The following is an 11250-nucleotide window of genomic DNA, read 5'->3' as shown; positions in this document are numbered from 1 at the left end:
CTCTAATAGATACTTGTATACAAGAAGGATTAGCTTTGTGTAATGAAATAAAGCTTAGTCAACAAATTAAAAAACAAAACCTTGATGAAAGGAAACAATTAGGACAATTTTGTCAACAATTTGGTTTAGAAAATCCTACTACTAGTAAGGACCATAAAATTAATAAGCCTTGTAAATTAAAACATAGAAAATATTCTCAGAAACATATAGAGAAAAAGAATAAAAGAAAAGAAGAAAAATCTCAAAGAAAACCGAAATATTTGAAAAATAAAAATAGATATTGTAAGATTTACAAAAAATTAGGTCATACTGCAAAATACTGTTGGACTAAAAAGAAGATTAATAATCTTGAAATATCAGATTATATAAAGAATATAATAATACAAACTTCACAAGAATCAGAATCTGAAAATACAGAAACAGAATCAATAAGTACTTCTGAATCAGAAGAAAAAGAAATATTAAATGTGTTAGAAAATGAAAATATTTCAGAATCAAGTTTAGAATGTGAACCTTGTTGCCTAGGACTAGCTTGTCCTAAAGAATTAAATAATATTAATAAGAATGATATTGAAAAATCTGAATTGTATAAAATACTTTCCCAATTCTCAGAAATGAATATTAATGTTCTTACTTCAAATCATGCTTTTGAATTATTAAAAGCAATTAAAGATCCAAAATCAAGAATGCAAATTATTGATGAGATTAATACTGAATCCAGTACTTCTACTTCTTATAATCCAGAAGAAGACTTAAATGGAACAATTATAAACCCAAAAAGATCATACAATATGAATGAGGTAATGAAATGAACCAACAGTAAATATCAACATAAAGAAGATAATATATCTCTTCAAAATTTATATAAAGAAATAAACAATCTAAAAGAAGAAATTAAAATATTGAAAGATAAAAATACTATTCAGGAATCTAGAATTTCTGACTTAGAAAATATTTCTAGATCAGAAAATATATCTCAAAATAATAATAAATTAAAAATAGATGAGCATAGTATTTTCTCTGAAAACTTTTTATCCACTATAGAAATGGTTATATCCCAAAAATGGTATATAAAAATATCTCTTCTGATTGATAATCATTATACAAAATCATTTATAGCTCTTGTTGATAGTGGTGCTGATTTAAATGTTATTCAGGAAGGATTAATACCAACTAGATATTTTCATAAAACTAGTCATACTTTATGGCATGCTGGAGGTGATAAACTCCAAATACAGTATAAAATTCCTAAAGCTTTTGTCTGCATTGATAATAAATGTATTTCTCAAAGTTTTATTCTTGCTAAGAATATAACTAACCAAGTTAATACTTGGGATTTTTACATAATATTTATCCAATAAAAAAGATTGATAGTAAAGGAATTATAGGAACTTTCCAGAATGATGATATATTTCTTGAATTTATTATTGAACCATTTAGTAAAATGTTGCATAATATCTATGATAATATTAAAGCAAAACAAAATCAAATTAACTTCTTAAAACAAGAAATAAACATAATAACAATTGAAGAAGAATTGAAGAATCCTAAATTACAGGATAAAATTAGTCTATTAAAAAATCAATTCTCTTTAGAAATTTGTAATGATCATCCTAATGCTTTTTGGGATAGAAAGAAACATATAGTTTCTTTACCTTATGAAGATTCTTTTTATGAAAAGAATATAACTACTAAGGCGAGGCCTTGTCAAATGAATTCTGAATACTTAGAATTATGCAAAAAAGAAATTGAATCCCTTTTACAGAAAGGATTAATAAGTCCTTCTCAATCCTCATGGTCATGTACTGCTTTTTATGTTAATAAACATTCTGAAATTGAAAGAGGTATTCCAAGATTAGTTATAAATTATAAACCACTTAATAAGGCATTAAAATGGATTAGGCATCCTATTCCTAATAAAAAAGATCTACTTGGTAGACTTTATGATAGTTTAGTATTTTCTAAATTTGACTTAAAATCAGGATATTGGCAAATACAAATTAATAAATCTGATAGATATAAAACTGCATTTAATGTTCCTATTGGACATTATGAATGGAATGTTATGCCATTTGGTTTGAAAAATGCTCCTTCTGAATTCCAGAAGATTATGAATGATATTTTTACTCCTTATAGTACTTTTATAATAGTATATATTGATGATATATTAGTCTATTCAAAAACAATTGAAATGCATTTTAAACATTTAAATATATTTAAACGTCTAATTATACAAAATGGTTTAGTAATCTCTAAGTCAAAGATGGAATTATTCCAGACAAGAATAAGATTTCTAGGTCATATCATTGAAAAAGGAAGTATTATTCCTATTAATAGAAGTATTGACTTTGCAGATAAATTTCCAAATGAAATAACTGATAAAACTCAATTACAAAGATTTTTAGGAAGTCTAAATTATATTGCTCCTTATTATAAAAATTTAATAGAAGATACGGCTATCTTATATGATAGACTGAAAAAGAATCCTAAGCCATGGACAATTGCTCATACAGAAGCTGTTAAAAGAATAAAATCTAAAGTTAAAACACTTCCTTGTTTAATGTTAAGTAATCCAGATTGGAAAAAGATTATAGAAACTGACGCATCTGATATAGGGTTTGGAGGAATATTAGCCCAGATAAAACAAGTATATCTTGTTAGATTCCATTCAGGAAAATGGAATGATTCTCAAAAAAATTATGCAACTATAGCAAAAGAGATTCTAACTATAGTCAAATGTGTTTTAAAATTTCAAAATGATTTATATAATCAAATTTTTTTGATTATGACAGACTGCAAAGCAGCCAAATTTATGTTTCAAAAGGATTTTAAACATGATGTTTCTAAACAAATATAGAATTCTTTGTTCATCCTTTCTCTTTTATTTTTATTTTATAATCGGAATTAATAGAATTTCACTTTTTAGTGTGTTCTTCCATTAATATGTTCGGCTAAATTCCTTATTTTCTGGTTAAGGTATGGTGTCGCGAAAATTTTTGCTTTTTCCTTTTCAAGAGAAACTTTTTGACAAGTTTTGGTGGAAAAACTTGGGCATGATAAAACCCTTTCAATTTTGGACTAATCTTGGCTTGATGATGTTATGTTTAAAAAGAATACATATTTTATATTTGAGGATAATTCACTAGTTGAAAGCTTGATTTTACCAAAATGACTTGAGTTAAAATCTTCTCATGTAGGATTAGTGGACTAAAACATACCTCGTGAGATTTTGAGCTTGATATGTCCATAAAAAAAAATCTTCATTCTTTCTTGAGAGAATAACACTTCTATGGCTTTGTCTTCCTAGAACTTGGCTTGAACCACATCGAGGCCACACAAATGTGCATTTATCTGGATATGATAAAGGCATTAGAAACCACTTTCGGCCTTCTTAACCACCCAACACACTTTAACTTTAGAGAACCCCTTTGAGCCTTTTGACCTATTTTGTTGAATAACCCATCATATACGAACCTATCCCGTCATTTGTTTAAAACCTTGATTTTGATCCCTCTAAAAACTATTAGAGCATCAAGGAAAATGGGTTTATGTTCAAAAGAACAAGTTCTCAAAATAAGGGATTTTCAAAATCTTTGTGATTTACATGCTTAAAAGATGTATCTCAAAATGAGTGTGGGGGTTCCAAAAATTGTGGTCCTCTTTATTTTGTGGAAGCCGACATCAATTTTCTTGTTCTATGCCTATCACAAAAAAAAATATCCCGCACTGGTTTATACACTGGTTCTACTATTTTGGTCCCACTCCAAATATTTTACCTGAGAAAATAAAATTCTTTTTTGATAAATGGGTGGATGTTTCACCACAGCTGATAAAGAAACAAGAAGCTAAATTATTTATAGAGGGAATAGCCTCATGTTTCTTCTTAATTGAATTTTCAATACCCTGGATTTGGAAATGGACGCCAAAAATTGGTCAAACAGATGTTGGAATTCCTTGCTTATACAGAATATCCCATATTAAATTTTGGTATAAAATGATGAAGATTGATCCGAATACAAAGGATATATTTGGAAAAGAGACAATGGATCTCCTTCAAACGAAGATAAGCCTTTATGAAAATCAGAAGGAAGATATTGCTACCCCATCACCTTTTGATCATATCTCAAGAAAATTCAAAATGAAGTCAGAATTTCTGACTAAAGAGCAGATGGTTGCTGCATATGTGGAAGAAATGAAAAAGGACCTTATGGCACATTTTGGGTAGGATAATAAATCCACCAAATCAGACTCAATCATGGCATGTGAATTCATGCAAGATGCTCAAGATCCTAATGATGTTGAGTTTGAGGATATTTTTGAAGCTATCAAGGAAACCTTGGTAGAAAAGATTCATAAAAAAGACATGGAAGAATCTTCCTCAAACCAGGCAAGAACTGGAAGAAAGTTTGATTAAAGAAGACATCAATGCACAATTATCAGCAGTCAAATGACGCAATTAATAAGATGAAGTAATCAATGACGTCAAAGCAGACAGAAGGCGGGGAATCTTGGCTTTTCAACTATTCATTTTTGACTTCTAGTTCAATTATTATTATAACTGTAGCACTTTTTAAATTTTCATCCCGAAATATCGGCCTTATACTGTGTGATACACGGTTTCTACTGTACTAAGTAGGGATAGGCCCCTGTAGAATAGGCTCCTCTGCATTCTATAAATGCAGATGTTTAGGGCGTTAAGGGCAGAACCTTAGAAGAAACCTCTCTCTTGTTTTCTCTCTTTCTCTCTTGCTCATGTGTTGAGCAACCTCTTCTTATTGTAAATCTATATATTGAAATAAAAGTTTGCAACCACATAAGGATTACTGTAAGTTTTAATCGCTTTATTTTTATTTCTGTATTTTATTTATAATCTTATTTTATTGTTCATGGATAGCCATATAGGCTAACCAATTCATGTGTTGATTCCTAACTGTTAACTACACTAGCATGAATTTGACATCATGAATAATTAGGACTCATCAAACATATAGGTTGGATAATAATAACTGGCCTTGACATAAAAATTATGTTCTAAATATATGGCTCCTGGTAAGACCCCGGTCATAGCCGTGTTGAAGGCGTTTTTAGGGGCACTTTGGAGTATTATATTTGGATATAAATTTTATGAAAGGTTGCCAGTTATTCATTATTTTATAAAAATTATCCTATCCCTGCCCGATGATCCTGGTGGTAATTATTAATAATACTATTTATAAAAATAATTAATTAATAATACTATTTATAATTAATTAATAATTAATAATACTATTTAGACCAGTCTTGCTCAATTTCATCAAGTATTTATTGAGAATTAAAAATTTAGAGATTTTTCCACCAAAAATTCGCTCAAATTGTTTGCCAAATTCATTTTCTTTTTTTTGTTTGTTCAATTAAAATACATATGTTTTAAAATATTTATAATTTTATTAAATTCTATTTAATTAATTATAAGTAGTATTATTAATTAATTATAAATAATATTATTAATTAATTATAAATAGTATTATTAATTAATTAGAAATAGAATTATTAATTAATTATAAATAGAATTATTAATTAATTATAAATAGTATTATTAATTAATAAATAGAATTTAATAAAATTATAACTATTTTAAAACATATGTATTTTAATTGAACAAACAAATACTTGATGAAATTGAGCAAGATTGGTGTTGTTGGAATCGTCTGGACGACAGAATTCTAACGGTTATGGTCTTAATCTGTGATTCTTCCTGACGGTGGAGAAATGGCAGCAAACAGCTTCAACGCGAATTTTCAGCGGAAAAATCTTCAAATTTTCATATCTCAACAAATATTTAATAAAATTGAATTAGGTTGGTCTCGTTAGAACCGTTAGGTCGAGGCGAGTCCAGTGGTGGTGGTTCGTGATCGTGGGTCGCTCCGGTGGCGGCGAATCAACGGCCGGAAGGTGCGGTGTTCGTGCTAAAAATTCATTATTTACGATTGATAAAACGTGAAATTGTTTGCGGGGAAATGTTCGTCTCACCAAAAAGAGTCGAACGGTATATCTGATGATTGACAACTCGCCATGATAGTGCCGAAATTTTAACGAGAAATTGACAGCAATTCATCGTGCAATAAAATAATTTTTTTTAAAAAAAAAAATTATCACCACGATTTTGAACGGTGACACGTTTAAAATTTTTTTTTAAAAAAAACAATGTCACCGCCATGGTTAACCGCGGTGACATAAAGAAATTTTTTTTTTAAATAAAAATTGTGGCACCGCGGTTAAATGCTTTTTTAAAGCCTTCAATTTCACCCTACTTTACTAATTTTTTTTTTGGTATTTTTTAAATAAATTCCCCTCTTTTATAATCATCCATGTGAAGATCATCAACCGGAATTTTTCATCTTCTCATAATAATGAACACTCAGCCATAGGGTTAATTATACTTACACCCCCTCTTAAATTTTAATGGAAGGGGATAGTGTGTATACATAAATTGGGAATTTTTAAAAAAGATATAATTTTAATTTTTAAGAAAACGTAATTTCAGAGTTTTAGGAATGTAAGCATAACTAACCCCTCATTAATATACTAATGAATTGTTTGCAAATGATAAATGAATTTTCTTTTATATTAATATTTATGTGAAGAGTTAAATTATACCAACTCCAATAATTGAACTGTTTATTCCTTTTAGTATTTGCATGTGGCATTTACTGTAAAATATGTGATAGGAATCCAATGTGAATAGCAGTACAATTAATGGGGTAGATTTATGGGTTTTCGTGATGGGATTTGATATGGAATTGCGTAAAGTATTTTTTATATTTGAATGAATTTTAACATCAAACGTAAACTATCTTTTTTTTTTTTTGGTATTTTATCATTCCATCCAATGCATGATTAAACTTGTGTGTTCTTGCCGACATGTCCTGTGTATATACATACATGAAAAACACTCTTAGTCGCTCGCCTATGTATGATGCTCCTTAATATAGGTAAGAAATCATAACCATCAACGCCCTTGTTTTTATCTGAAAACGAGCACCATACCCTCAAAGGGAGAGGAATCATTGTCATAACTTCAGACCCTTCATCTCATTTCTCTGAGCTGGATGTCTTGCCACTTTTTCCCCTGCTAGGCCGTAAAATTTGCTTCAAAAGAGCCATTTTGGGAACGTTCTAATGCTCTACATGCCTGAAAGTTTAAGGCTGGCTAAGTACAAGGATACATGATGAAGAGGTAGAATAAGAACCCCGTGCGAGATATCAGGACGCGTGAAGCTGAGGTACAGAAGACGTCCCACCAATCGACGAAATGGTTCTGGATCTTCAAGCAAGGAATCATCATCAACATGTAACTTGATTCCAGGTGGTAAGGGAGTGGCAGCAGTCTTAGCCTCGAGAAGACCACAATCAGCCACAATGTCTGAGATATATTTAGACTGAGTTAAGGAAGTTCCAGCTTCTGATCTAGCAATCTGCAAGCCAAGAAAATAACGTGCAGAGCCCAAATCCTTGATGGTGAAAAGAGTATCAAGATGAAGCTTGACCTGCGAAATAAAATAAATAGAAGGAGCCATGATGAGGACATCATCAATATAGACCAACAATCCAATAAAACCAGAGTCCAGTGGCTTAAGAAATAAACAATGATCGTGTTCAGATTGCTTGAAGCCAAACGCAGTGAGACTTCGTGCAAACTCCAGATTCCATTGGCGGGAGGCCTGCTTCAAACCATAAAGGGATCGCCTAAGAAGACAGACATGTCCAGGCTGAATAGAGTACCCTTCAGGTACGCTCATATAAATCTCTTCATCGAGATGACCATAAAGAAAAGCATTGTTGATATCAACCTGATGCAGCAGCCACTGAAACAAAGTGGCAATGGCGATGAACAAACGGACAGTCACAGCCTTTGCCACAGGAGAAAACCGTTCAATATAATCCACCCCCTCAACTTGTGTGTATCCTTTGGCCACTAACCTGGCCTTATAACGCTCAATCGATCCATCATCTTTCAATTTAACTTTGTACACCCATCGACAACCAATAGGGCGTTTACCAGGCGGTAAAGGAACCACATCCCAAGTGTGATTCAAATCCAATGCCTGCAGTTCTTTGTCCATTGCATCAACCCAATGTGGAAAGGATGCGGCTTCCTTATAACTGCGTGGCTCCTGCAAAGCAGATAGAGAGGCATCAAAATCCAAAAATGTGGAGCCAAAACTGGTGATAGTAGGGACATAAGAATGAGCAGCCAAATTGCAGACAAAATCAGAAAGCCAAACTGATTTTGTGTGTGTTCTCTGAGACCTACGAACTGGAACGGGGACGGTAAGGGATGTAGACTGAGGGGATGCAGGGTGAGAGTGTGGAGGAGCAGGAGAGTTACCATTTGAAGTATCAGTTCAGTGGTAGGCACTACAAGAGTCATCAGATAAAGGAATAAGGGGCAAAGGAACGGCTGGAGTTGTTGGGGAAGATTGAGCTGAGCAAAATTTTTTTTCATGGAATATGACATTCCTAGAAGTGAATATCGTGTTGGAATCAAACTCAAGCAACCTATATCCCTTTCGGGCAGGAGGGTAATCAAGGAGCACACATTTAACACCTCGTTTATCAAACTTAGACTGAAAAGGACTGGGTTTAATGGCAAAATAGAGACATCCAATAGTTCTAAGATGTGTGTAAGAGGAAACTTTCTGGTGCAAGATTTCATAAGGAGTTTTCCATCCCAAAATGGCCGAAGGAAACCTATTAATCAAGTAGGTAGCAGAGAGTATGGCATCACCCCAAAAACGCCTAGGAAAAGAGGATTGAAACATAATGGAACGAGCTATATCAAGGAGAAACATGTGTTTTCTCTCTACAACTCCGTTTTGCTGCGGAGTGTAGGAACAACTACGTTGATGAATGATGCCTGAACTGCTAAGGAAGGATTAGAATTCGGAACCATTATCGGTACGAATGGATTGCACATGTTTATTAAACTGAGTAAGCACAAGCTTGCAGAAATTTTGAAACATTTCCAAACATTGACTCTTGTATCGCATAAAGAATGTCCATGTGGTCCGACTGAAATCATCTACAATGGTTAAGAAATATTGACAACCAGTGACACTGGGCTCTTTATAGGGCCCTCAAATATCCATGTGAACAAGAGCAAAGATCGAAGACAAATGAATGGAACTTGAAGTAAAAGGGAGTTGATGCATTTTAGCTAAGGGGCATATTTCACAGGGCATTTTGATGAAATCTAACTGAGGTAATGAAGTAATGTGCTTCATTGAATTTTTGGACAAATGTCCAAGACGTTTATGCCATACATCACCATTATTCATGGCAACATTAACACTAGAATTGACATTACAATTAGCTTGAAGAGAAGAAAAATGAGTGTTTTCCTTTGACACAGGTGTAGATGATAGAATATACAGATTTCCTAAAAGTTCTCCTGTAGCCATGACCCTGTCATTCCCCAGGCCCTGCAGGATGCAAGAAGACTTTAGAAATCGAAATTGAACTGGCATATCATGACATAATTGTCGAACAGACAGTAAATTGACAGAGAAAGTGGGAATGTGAAGCACATTTGTTAGAGTAATTTCAGAGGTGATAACAACGAAACCTATGTGAGAAACTATTTGTGTTTGTCTATTTGGCAAGTGAATGGTGAGAGATTGTGTGGATGTGGTAAAAGATTGAAAAAGACGAATGTCTCCACATATATGGCTTGTTGCCCCGCTATCAATAATCCAAAAGCCGAAAGTAGTGCAAGGAGAATTCATGCTATTACCTGCATAATCGTCCATTTGAGCAAAGTTCACTTTCAAAGGATCAAGAGGCATCTCTTCATGCATCAATCTCTGCACTTCTGTGCGAACAATGTCAGCTATATTGGTAGCTCCTTCTGATCTGATACGAACTTGCTCACTAGCTGCTGCAGCTGCAAAGCCTCGTCCCCTGCCTCCTGACTTTCGTTGCTGGTCTGTAATCTCTTTGTACCACTCAGGTACACCATGAAGTTTAAAGCAACTATCCTTGGAATGCCCCATTCTCTAACAATATTCACAGACCAGATGTCTTTTATCCACAAAACCCTTTTTCTTAAAACTGTTGTGAGTCTTAACTTGAAAAGCAGCGCCACTATTCATTTCAATGCCGCTAACGTTCATTTGCATCTGTTTTTCCATGCGAATGAGCATAGAATACGCCTTTGTAACTGATGGTAAAGGCTCCAGCAGTAAGATTTGGCTCTTGGCTTGGTCATAGATCGTGTTTAAACCAACCAAAAATTGTATCAATTGATTCGAGGCAGTTTTACCTCCAGCAGTAAGATTTGGCTCTTGGCTTGGTCATAGACCGTGTTTAAACCAACCAAAAATTGTATCAATTGATTCGAGGCAGTCATCTCCATCATTGCCTTATTAACGCCGCAAGTACACCTTGCACAAATGCACTTCGGAGTGGGCGCTAAACAAGTTAATTCATCCCATAAGCGTTTGAGTTTAGTGTAATACTCTGTAATCGACATGTTTCCCTGCATTACCTGACCGATTTCCCTCTGTAATTGGTAAACCATGGGGCTATTACTCTCACCAAACCTCGCCTCCAATTCTAACCAAAGTTCTCTCGTAGAACTTACGTACATGAACGACTCAGCTAATTCCTTCGACATGCAATTCAAAATCCAGGTAGTGACCATGGAATCAATGCGATTCCATCGTTTGAACTCATCAGTGTTCCCTGATGGCCTAACCGCAGTACCATCGATGAAATCTAACTTCAATTTTGTTGTCAGTGCACGTTTTACTGCTCTGCTCCATGCGAAAAAATTGTTCCCAGTCAACATTGTTGAGACCATCACCATCCCAAGTTGATCAGAGGCTTGCAGCTGCATAAAATCCTGATATGCCGTGCGCCATGTCTGAATCTCCAAATACAGTGTTTGCTATAATCGAACACTAAAGATTAGATTTTGTTTTTTTTTTTTTTTACAGAGACCTTCACTGAGAAGGCTCTGATACCATGTTAAAAGTAAGGAAGAAGATTGATTGAGCCATCAAAGCTCGTAAGGAAGCAGTGTGTTGTATTGCTTCAAAGATAGATGATACAAAAGTGCAGAAAAAATTACAGAGGAGCAGTGTTGGTCTCTACTTAAATACAGAGGAAGATGACCAAACAGAATGCAACGAAAATAACTAAAAAAACAGATTCAGGCCACATCAGTTACAGGTGGCAACTAATCAGCTCCACATAAGCTAACTAACACAA

Source organism: Sesamum indicum, linkage group LG11 (genome assembly GCF_000512975.1).
Source record: "Sesamum indicum cultivar Zhongzhi No. 13 linkage group LG11, S_indicum_v1.0, whole genome shotgun sequence".
Lineage (NCBI taxonomy): Eukaryota > Viridiplantae > Streptophyta > Magnoliopsida > Lamiales > Pedaliaceae > Sesamum > Sesamum indicum.
This window is presented reverse-complemented; position numbering follows the sequence as displayed.